We start from the raw sequence: 12,027 nt of genomic DNA, 5'->3' as shown, positions 1-12,027 counted from the left end.
CATATTTAAATTTGTTGGGTACATTAAGAATCACATTTTTCATGTAATTTTTTTTTTACTTTGGCCATATTTTAGCAAATCATATGTTATTAACATGCCGACACACTCGTTGAGGATGTATGGCGTGCAAACCTAGGCAAGTAGCTTGGTACTTGGGAGTATTGGATATATGTTTCTTCAGCACACACGTGAGGGCCATTTTTCATATATCATCATCACATTATTGCAAAGATGTTGTCATGCCATCTACTTGTGTGGCACTAGTGTCCAGCCATTCCAACAAGGGAAATTTAAGAAATAATAATACCTACAATACGCAACAGGAATGCATGCTTATAGTCATTGTGTCATTCCTATCTATAGTACTAGTGTGTACTAAGTATGTTTTTGTTGCATAGGAGATTGTATTTAACAAGTTGTAATGGTTTCTGTGGTGGTGACCTAGCTACCAACCTAGAGAGATGGTCACAAAGAGATAGAGGAACAAGTAAATACTCCCTCTGTTCTTTTTTAGTCTACATTCTATAAATTTTAACACTAATTAGCAAGTCATTTAATACTACTAATTTGATATGTAAACAACCAATCCAAGCTACATTAAAAGTAGTGGCATCCAATAGAGAGAGTAGGGTTGTTTCATTTTTTATTGATTATAAAACTAAAAGTAGACTAATATAGAACAAAACTTTAGTCTAAGACTAGAATAAAAGAGAACGAAGGGTGTAATATCTACAAGTAATTGAAGTAATTACATATTGGCGGACACACTAGAGACAACATTTTCACAATGCCTACCAACGTAGTTGCATTCATGAAAACACAACAAAACCAAGCTAAGAATATGGCAGCAACAAGCAACACATGATCTCAACCAAATTCACAATCATTTTGTGTAAACTAGTCATGCCTGATAGTGAAGTAGTGACTTTTAACGAGTTGGATGGGAAACTTATAATTCAGACATATCATACAAGACAGATAACTACGATTAATATTTAGTGATGGTGTTAGAGGAAGACCTACATTGTTGGACTTCATCATTTTCCCTAATTTGGCACATATTGCGAAGCGGATGAAGCCTGGTGACCGGGTGTATACGTGAGCACATATCCATTGGTTGACACGTGTCGCATCTAGCAATCCACTGTTACCATCATTGTTGGGTTAGCAAACCATATCAGCACTAAAAACACTTCCAAATCACGTAGGGCCCACCTTTTTGAATTCAAATAGTGGGCCAGATGCACTTTCAAATCACATAGGACTCACGCCAAGTACGCTTAGCGATGGATAAGACAACATCAAGGCAACAGATCCAATTGACAAGAACCGGATCTCAACGCAGATCGTGTGGCATCTAGAGGGTGCTCACGTATACACCTAGTCACCAGAACCTGCGTCCAAAGAAGTGTGCATCAGCTCATGGAAAATATATGTGAGGTGTCACGCCGGCTTTCCCAGTGTTTCCCAACCACTGGGAAAAAGTCCGTGTGACACCTCACATATATTTTCCTTGAGTTGATGCACACTTCTTTGGACATTCGCGGGTTCTGTATTGTTCCAGTGGGAGATGAATGACTTTTGTTGTGGATTTGTGTTTTTATCAAGGAGAAGCAAGGGTGTGTGCATGCGTGTGTGATGGTGATGAGTGCACAAGTAGGTCGTGGTCTAGTTGGCTTGGGATCCTATGTGTGTGCACCCTTATATATGTTTGTAGCAACACCTCAACATATTACGGACAACCCGGACCGGGTTGGCGTGGATGTTAAGTGAGAGAGGATAATTGATCGAACGGGGGTAGAGTAGAGAGCGGTTGACATATAAAACAGAGAGAGGCCCCCATTTACAAGTTTTATATCAACTACTAAGTGCCGGGCCAGCTGCGGGCGTCAAGCACGCAACTCCGATCGATTATCTTGTCTTTCAGAATACCCATGTTATTTTTGTTTTCCTTAGAGTTGCTAAATCCTCGGGTGATACACGAGGATTTAATTAGCGCTTGTTTTACGCCACATTTTCTTAGAAAAAAGTTGGTTTGCAGTACATGTGTTAAAATAAGTCTTCGACTAATAGTACCTAAAAGGGGCACCCACGAGTTTTAGAGCATTCTAGAGCAACGAATCTAGCTCTGCTTAAGTCAAGTTTTGCGTAACGAGCAAACCGGTAGGGCCTCTTTAGACTAGACAGGCAGACCACTTTATCCAAAGAGAGAGAGTAAAGATCTAGCGGAGTGAGAAGAGAAGGTTATCGCGAAGTGGAGCCGCACTTCTCATCCGTTTATGAGTTTACTTCACTTGTCTTGTCTATGTTTTCCAAACTTGTTCTTTTCCTTTATCCGGAAGTTGGCATTACCTTTTCTAGATTTAGAGTGAAAGTATAAGGCAAAGCTAGTCATATGAAAGAAAATGGAACTAGTTGTGGTCATTCCTATAGTTTTGGAAGGGGGAGGGGAAGGCCAATAGGCCGATCCTCATCGAGGAAAACCTTTTGAGTTCCCTCGAACTGAGCTAATTCAAAAATTTACATTTTGTATATCCAAAGTTCAGTCCTACCTACAATAGAAGATTTATTACTCCAATCTATGCATTGTTGGTGCATATAACTAACTTATTGAATGCGTTTATTATGGTCCTCAAGGGCTTCTTCGTCAAAACTAGCAACATGTTGAAATGCACACAATTCTAATGTGTGAGTGAAAAATTACATGAGCCCCATCCAAGCTTGAATATTAATTGTTTTTTCTAGCAAAGAAGTCTCTATATGTTGCTGTTTTTTTTCTACAGCATAAAAAAAAATTAGCAAGCAAAGGATCCTTCGTAATAGTTTGTGGGTGATGATCATGAAAAACATGTAACCTACGGCTAGAAAATTGGTATGTTCTTTTCTGCTAAGAGGAAAAATGGTATCAAAGGTTTATGTGTATCGATGAGAGCATCTTGATGGGAGGGTGATGGAGTTTTAGGGTTGGCACTTACTCATTTTTTTCGACATGGGAACGAAGCCACAGCCTCTACATCAAAACGATGCATAAGATCTTTATTTATAATTTATTCAACAGTGATATGCATGGGTTGTCACTTACTTGTTGCGGTCGAAACCCACCGACGAGCGGGGACGGGCAACACGGTAGAGCCGGGAGGCTCCCGGGACTGCGGCTGGCCCTGGTCCCTCCGAGCGACGGCCCGCAAAGACTCGGCACGCACGTCCGATGCTGGTGCAAGGGCGTGCCACCTGACCTATACCTGGTCAGGAAGGTGTTGGATGTGCCTCGCTTAGTTTGCTGCATGGCATACACGTAAACATTAAATACGAGCCTCGATCGGCTCTCAGGTTGTCCTGTGAATCGGCTCAAGGAGCCGATCCACCCATGATCCGTACGAGGTGTACGGATATATGGTGGTCCTGCTTGATCAAAATAAAGCTAAAACGACCTACTATGATTTAGGGTTTTCACCACATAATCGGAACATCCTACTCGTGATTGAGCCTGGCGGCCACGCACGGTGATCGTAAACTGACCCTAGACAAGGCCTAAAAACCAACATGAAGTTGATCCCGGAACATCCTTGTCTAGGGTTAGCAAACGCACCCTACGCGCCACTTGGATCCTTCAACCCGTTTGTAAGGCCTAACTATGCGAGATATTAAACTAATCCTTGAAGAACAAGGAGCAATCATAACGGATCGGATCTACTAAATAATGATCAAGCGGGGTGCCGCCCTTACACCTAAGATAGGTGTAAGGGCGGCTAGACGTCTAAGGGTTGCACGGACGAAAGCATATGATACTATGAAACAATGCTAACCCTAACACATCTATGATAACTACGTTGCTCGCCATCAACAAGGCTTCAGCACGAGCAACGCATGAACAACGAATAAACGTGTACTGCCTAGATCGCAAGATGCGATCTAGGCAGCATGATGCTTACCCGGAAGAAACCCTCGAGACAAGGGAGTTGGCGATGCGCCTAGATTGGTTTGTGGTGAACGTGATTGTTGTTTATTTCATAAACCCTAGATACATATTTATAGTCCGTAGACTTTCTAACGTGGGAATAATCCCAACCGTGCACGAGCCAAACTCTATCTAACCGACACGTATCCTAAATATGTTACACTCTCGGTAGAACGAGGGCCAAGACGGAGAGAATTTGGAAGGGAAGGATGTGACAAGTAGAATGTTCGATACCTAAAAATTAATGACGGGATGAGGCATTAATTCAGGTGTTTGCTGTTAATTTCAACAATATGCTCGGATAGCGAGGAGCGGTTGGGGATTACCTTCAAGCCAGAGACCGCAGTGTTGGCGTTGGAAGATTCCGCCATTGGATTCGCTGTGGAGTTGAATCTGCGCGAGTGGAATCTGAGAGTTGTGTGGCCGAAAGTTGGATCTGTGCGAGCGGCGATTTGGGGATCTGAGTTTACTCTTGCAGGCGAGGGTTGCAGGTTACCGTTTGAATAGGCTACTGGGTTGGCCTTGCTTGCGTTTTGTGATAAAGGCCGGTGTGCTGCCGTCGGCTCTTTGCGCGTTGACTCGCGTTGTCAATCGGCAAACGTTCTGTGGTGAAGGCCGATGTGCTGCCATCGGCTCTTTGTGCGTTCTCTCGTTTTGATAATCGGAAAAACTGATAAGAAAGTAAAAGTGACATAGAAACATTTTCTTCATTAATGAAGAGGATTTTTACAGGGAAGAGCCGATTGCTCAATCAAGAAAAAACAAAAGAGAAGCCGATTACTACTACTACTAGTCCTATGCTAGTAGTCCTAGTCTATGGGCTGTCACTGCCCTCGTCGTCGCCGTCGTGGCTGTCATCGGCGCTGCTGCCGGCGGGCTCCTCGTCACTGCTGCCATAGCCTGTGGCAGGGGACATCTCCTCCTCGTCGTTGTCCTCGTCGTTGTCGTCGGCGTCTGACCCAAAGCAGATGCGCTTCACCGGCGGCTCGTCGGAGGAGGTGTCACTCTCCTCTTCCTCTTCCTCGTCGGAGGTGGTGAAGTCGTCCCAGGAGAACGAGTCATCCTCGCTCTCCGCCTCCAGCTCCCCATCGACGAGGAACTGGAGGTCGTCTTCCCCGTCGGTCAAGGACTTGTCATCCTTGGACCAGACGGAGGAATCGTGATCCTCCTTGTCCCACGTTGTTGAGGCAAGGATATCGTACGCCGCCAGCGAGCCCCACTCTAGCGTCGGCTCGCGAGAGGAAGAGGATAGGGAGGAAAGACCCGATGTCCTAGAGGAGGAGGAGGAAGAAGACATGGCTGTGGAAGGGGGTTTTTCGATGGCTAGTACAGAGCAGGGGAATGAAGAAGCGAACTGCTTGATGCGGTTAAATAAAGGGTATAGTGGAGATTTAATGTTGCGGTGGTTTCCGAGGACGTGGTGCCAAAACTGTCGAATTGTGCAGAGAAGTTGAGAAGGCAAGGCATTATGATGAAGGATACTGCGACGGTTCTGCTCTGCCACGACGTGACCCTACGAAGGAAAAAACAGAGTGGTTTTGAAATTATCATTATCAAAACCAGGGGGCATGTGTTATCACCAGATTTTAACCGGATCAGGAGTTGGGCCGTGATGAAGATGGGCTTGAAGGATATACACGCGGAATGTCTCTGAATCGGCCTTGTACGAGAATTTGGGCTGAATTGCCCGTGTATCTGTACATTATAGTAGATTACATCTTAGTTTAGAATTAAGAGATAGAGTTTAGCTCGTACACGGTTAGGTGTACTTCCAAAGATAGAAAGTCTCCGGACTATAAATATGTACCTAGGGTTATTGAGAAAGGAGGACGATCACGTTCACGACAAACACAAACCAGGCGCATCGCCACCCCTTGTTTCGAGGGTTTCTTCCGGGTAAGCATCATGCTGCCTAGATCGCATCTTGCGATCTAGGCATCATACGTTTATTCGTTATCTGGTATTGCTCGTGCTGAAGCGTTGTTGATGGCGAGCAATACTGTTTATCTTAGGTGTTTTGGGGTTTGCATCGATGCTCTTATGATCTGCTTAATTAGCTATGCTGCCCCACGATATCTAGCTGCCCTTACACCTATCTTAGGTGTAAGGGCAGCACCTTGCTTTGTCTTTATTTAGTAGATTCGATCTGTTACGGTTGCTCCTTGTTCTTCAAGGATTAGTTTAATATCTGCATAGTTAGGCCTTGCAAACGGGTTGAACGATCCAGTAGCGCGTAGGGTACGGTTTGCTGATCCTAGAAGGGACGTTCCGGGAATCGACACCATGTTGGTTTTTAGGCCTCATCTAGGGTTAGTTTTCCGTTATCTTACGTGGCTGCCAGGCTCAATCACGTGTAGGATGTTCCGGTTATGCGGTGAAAACCCTAAACTGTCGTAGATCTGATTAGCTTAGTATTGATAAAGCAAGAAACCCATGTTATTGCATATCTAAACATGATCCATGGGTTGATCGGCTCCTTGAGCCGATCTACAGGGTAACCTGAGAGCCGATCGCGGCTCATTTAATGTTTACGTGTCTACCATGCAGGAAACTAATCGAAGCGATCCAACACCTTCCTGACCAGGTATAGGTCAGGTGGCACGCCCTTGCATCCGCCAGGACGTGTGCCGGAGCACTGCGGGCCGTTGATCGAGGTGCCAAGGCCCACGAGCAGTCTTGGGAGCCTCCCGGCTCTTCGTGTTGCTTAACCGCTGCCCGCCGGTGGGTTTTGGCAGGCAACAGACCAACAAATGCATTGGTGCTCCTTGGTCATGTATCCTCCGACATGTTGTCTTTTCTTTTTTCTAGTGCCAGTGATGGTGTCGGCGTCGACCTCGGAGTTATCCACGGCCACATCTCCCATATCGACCTCCGCCTTCATCATCCGCAGCGGTGGCTTGATCCATTAGGTTCCCGTCTTTCCCAAACAATGGCCCCTCATCGATATCTAAACCCTCTTGATGGGTCTCTTGTTTCGTCGCTAGACCATCGCGACATCGCCCATTTGGTCGCCACCATTGATTAGGGCGTGCATGTAGACCTTGTCATCCTCAGCATAGTATGTCTATGCATAATTTGGCATCACAAGGCACTCTCAAATACAAATGGACGAAGTACATAGAGGTTTCGACCATACCGAGTCGGTTGGCCTCAGGAGCGGCATTCCCTGTAACAAATTGCAGGACACGTGCATGTTCGCCAGGGGGATCGCCCGTGGTCTCTTTCCAGCCGCCTGGGCTGAATCAGCAGGCACACAAGTGTGCCTGAGGTCAAGGACAAGCACTCTGTGGCCTCCATGTAAGAACGAGGTCTTCGGCAATGGCGATCGGAACCCACCGAGTTGGGACAACGCGTGCATGTGCTGACAGGGCACATCGTCACCAGTGTACAGTAGGTCATTGATGGCGCGTGAAGCACACGTCCGTTGGGAACCCCAAGAGGAAGGTGTGATGCGCACAGCAGCAAGTTTTCCCTCAGAAAGAAACCAAGGTTATCGAACTAGTAGGAGTCAAGGGCCACATGAAGGTTGTTGGTGGAGGAGTGTAGTGCGGCGCAACACCAGTGATTCCGGCGCCAACGTGGAACCTGCACAACACAATCAAAATACTTTGCCCCAACGCAACAGTGAGGTTGTCAATCTCACCGGCTTGCTGAAAACAAAGGATTAAACGTATGGTGACGTGGGCATTACCCTTCGGGTAACCGACATTGCTCTACCCTACACGGACTAGCTGGAGGCCCATGAAGGTATTCGATGACAAGATGGGCCACCTGGATGGCGCAGCGGAAGATTCCTTGGCAGACAAGACAAGGAAGGGGCCAAACATGGAAGGTTTAGAGATAGAACTACTGTAAATCTAGTCGTACTCGGTTAGACCTCTTGAGACCTGGCCTCCTATATAAAGGCTAGGAGAGGGGGCTGCCGAGGGACACGTACAATCTTAGCAATCTTAGTTATCAAAAGTCTGGAGCTAGGTCGCCGCAGCACTTAGCCTCTCGATGAGATCTCAGCCGAACCCTTCGGCACCCCATTGTAACCCATTATTTTCATAATCAAGATCAGACAGGCAGGACGTAAGGGTTTTACCTCATCGAGGGCCCCGAACCTGGGTAAATCGCTCTACCCGCTTGTCTGCGAACCGATGTCTCATGTCAGCTTGCAGGATTCCATCAACCCTAAGCCCCTATCGGAGGGCATTGCCGAGGAGCACCCTCGACAATTGGCGCCGTCTGTGGGAAGCCTGTCGGCACAAGGCAGGTCATCGGCAACACCAGTCACGTCTGCAGCGTTCATACTCGAGTCACCAACACCGTCAGATCCGAAGAACTCGACCCGCTGCGGACCCTTTGAGTTTGTACCACACCCCGAGCCGCCGCACTCGATCCCTGCAGAATCGTGTGACGGCATGACACAACTTTCGGCGGTGTCCACTTTATCGTCGACTCCGGAGGCTTTCTTCGTCTCCCTAGGACGAGTGCATCTAGCTTGAGGACCTCAGGTGTCACTCCGATGACAACCCTGGAAGCTCCATCCAGGAACATGAGAGAAGGCAGCCGAGGAAGTTTCGACCTCACAGCGGGACAAAGGAAAAGACGAAGGGACTCGCGCCTTGAAGAAGAAGAACGTGCATCAACTCGCCCTCATCAGACCGAACGAGGATGCCAGGGCACGCAACTAATCCATGGCCGTGCTCGCTCACCGTATCTATCGGCCACAGAGCAGCTCGAGGCGCCATGCTACCTTCACTCCTACATTGATCCGAAGGATCGTCGAGAAAAATCCAGTCACCTGTTAAGGAACTACCGACACTTCCTGGAGATTCGACGGTTCTGTGACGACCTCAGAGCCGAAGCCATGTCAAGAGTTCACATAATGGAGAAAAGGGCAGGGTCTTACAGCTATCCGCCAGAACCGTACGTACCAGAACCATACCAGCCAACGGAAGGAGACAAGTACATACCAACCGAGGTGTTCCCGGAGCCATGTGGGCAGGTCAATATGATCCATAAAACCAGCTTTTGGAAAAGCGAAATTAAAAAATTCTCGCGAGAAGTGAAGTATGCGGAAGTAGCCATGGTTGATACACCCGAGTTCATCGACTGGTCAGAACAGAGCATCTCTTTCGGCAGGGCAGATCATCCGAAGGCCGTCCCTAGACCAGGTCATGCAGCCCTTGTCCTTGAGGCGCAGATCGGAGGGTACAATATGAGCAAAGTATTCATGGACGGAGGAAGTTGTTTGAACATATTATTCGCTAACACGATGAAAGCAATAGGTTTAACAGTCGACATGCTGAGAGAGTCTGATACAGGGTTCCACGGTATTATACCGACTGATTACGCGTGATGCACACGTCCATTGGGAACCCCAAGAGGAAGGTGTGATGCGCACAACAACAAGTTTTCCCTCAGAAAAAACCAAGGTTATCGAACCAGTAGGAGTCAAGGAAGCACGTGAAGGTTGTTGGTGGAGGAATGTAGTGCGGCGCAACACCAGTGATACCGGCACCAACGTGGAACCTGCACAACACAATCAAGATACTTTGCCCCAACGTAACAGTGAGGTTGTCAATCTCACCGGCTTGCTGAAAACAAAGGATTAAACGTATTGTGTGGAAGATGATGTTTGTTTGCAAAGAACAGTAGAGAACAATGATTGCAGTAGATTGTATTCAGATGTAAAAGAATGGACCGGGGTCCACAGTTCACTAGTGGTGTCTCTCCAATAAGATAAATAACATGGTGGGTGAACAAATTACAGGCGGGCAATTGACAAATAAAGATTCAATACATATCATGATGATTACTATGAGATTTAATCAGGGCATTACGACAAAGTACATAGACCGCTATCCAGCATGCATCTATGCCTAAATAGTCCACCTTCGGGTTAGCATCTGCACCCCCTCCAGTATTAAGTTGTAAACAACGGACAATTGCATTAAGTATGGTGCGTAATGTAATCAACACAAATATCCTTAGAAAAATCATTGATGTTTTATCCCTAGTAGCAACAAGCACATCCACAACCTTAGAACTTTCCGTCACTCGTCCCGGATTCAATGGAGGCATGAACCCACTATCGAGCATAAATACTCCCTCTTGGAGTTACAAGTATCAACTTGGCCGAGCCTCTACTAGCAACGGAGAGCATGCAAGAACATAAACAACACATATATGATAGATTGATAATCAACTTGACATAATATTCTATATTCATCGGATCCCGCCAAACACAACATGTAGCATTACAAATAGATGATCTTGATCATGTTAGGCAGCTCACAAGATCTAAACATGATAGCACAAGAGGAGAAGACAACCAACTAGCTACTGCTATGGACCCATAGTCCAAGGATGAACTACTCACGCATCAATCCGGAGGCGGGCATGATGATGTAGAGCCCTCCGGTGATGATTCCCCTCTCCGGCGAGGTGCTTGGAGGCGATCTCCTGAATCCCCCGAGATGGGATTGGCGGCGGCGGCGTCTCTGGAAGGTTTTCCGTATCGTGGCTCTCGGTACAGGGTTATTCGCGACGAAGGCTTTAAGTAGGCGGAAGGGTAGGTCAGGAGGCGGCGCGAGGGGCCCACACCATAGGGCGGCGCAGGCCCCACCCAGGCCGCGCGGCCCTGTGGTGTCGGTGCCTCGTCGCCCCTCCTTGTAACCCTTTCGGTCTTTCGGAAGCTTCGTGGAAAAATAAGACCCTGGGCGTTGATTTCGTCCAATTCCGAGAATATTTCCTTTGTAGGATTTCTGAAACCAAAAACAGCAGAAAACAGCAACTGGCGCTTCGGCATCTTGTTAATAGGTTAGTGCCGGAAAATGTATAATAATGCTGTAAAGTATGTATAAAACATTCAAGTATTGTCATAAAAGTAGCATGGAACATAAGAAATTATAGATACGTTTGAGACGTATCAAGCATCCCCAAGCTTAGTTCCTACTCGCCCTCGAGTAGGTAAACGATAACACAAATAATTTCTGAAGTGACATGCTACCAACATAACCTTGATCAACATTATTGTAAAGCATATGAGATGGATGAAGTGATCTGAAGCAAAAGATTGCTAACAAAAGATGATGACTAAACAAATGAATAATATAGCAAAACTTTTCATGAATTGTACTTTCAAGACAAGCATCAACAAGACTTGCATAAGAGCTAACTCATAAGCAATAAATTCAAAGTAGAATGCATTGAAGCAACACAAAGGATGATTAAGTTTCAGCAATTGCTTTCAACTTGTAACATGTATATCTCCTGGATAATTGTCAACATAGAGTAATATAACAAGTGCAATAAGTAAACATGTAAGAATCAATGCACACAGTTAACACAAGTGTTTGCTTCTAAGATAGAAAGAAGTGGGTAAACTGACTCAACATAAAGTAAAAGAATGGCCCTTCGCAGAGGGAAGCATGGATTACTATTTTTGTGCTAGAGCTTTTGTTTTGAAAACATAGAAACAATTTTATCAACGGTAGTAACAATTCATATGTGCTATGCATAATACTTCCTACAAGTTGCAAGCCTCATGCATAGAGTACTAATAGTGCTCGCACCTTGTCCTAATTAGATTGGATTAACACGGATTATCATTGCATGGCATATGTTTCAACCAAGTGTCACAAAGGGGTACCTCTATGCCGCCTGTACAAAGGTCTAAGGAGAAAGCACGCATTGGATTTCTCGCTTTTGATTATTCTCAACTTAGACATCCATACCGGGACAACATAGACAACAAATAATGGACTCCTCTTTTAATGCATAAGCATTCAACAACAGATAATATTCTCATACGAGAGTGAGGTTGTATGTCCAAACTGAAAACTTCCACCATGATACATGGCTTTGGTTAGCGGCCCAACGTTCTTCTCTAACAATATGCATACTCAAACCACTTGATCATGAAAATCACCCTTACTTCAGTCAGGATGAACATGCATAGCATCTCACATGATATCCAACAAAGGTAAAAAGTTGATGGCGTCCCCAGAAACATGGTTACCGCTCAACAAGCAACTTATAAGAACTAATACACATAACTACATATTCATCACCACAAT

This window comes from Lolium rigidum, chromosome 7 (assembly GCF_022539505.1).
Source record: "Lolium rigidum isolate FL_2022 chromosome 7, APGP_CSIRO_Lrig_0.1, whole genome shotgun sequence".
Lineage (NCBI taxonomy): Eukaryota > Viridiplantae > Streptophyta > Magnoliopsida > Poales > Poaceae > Lolium > Lolium rigidum.
This window is presented reverse-complemented; position numbering follows the sequence as displayed.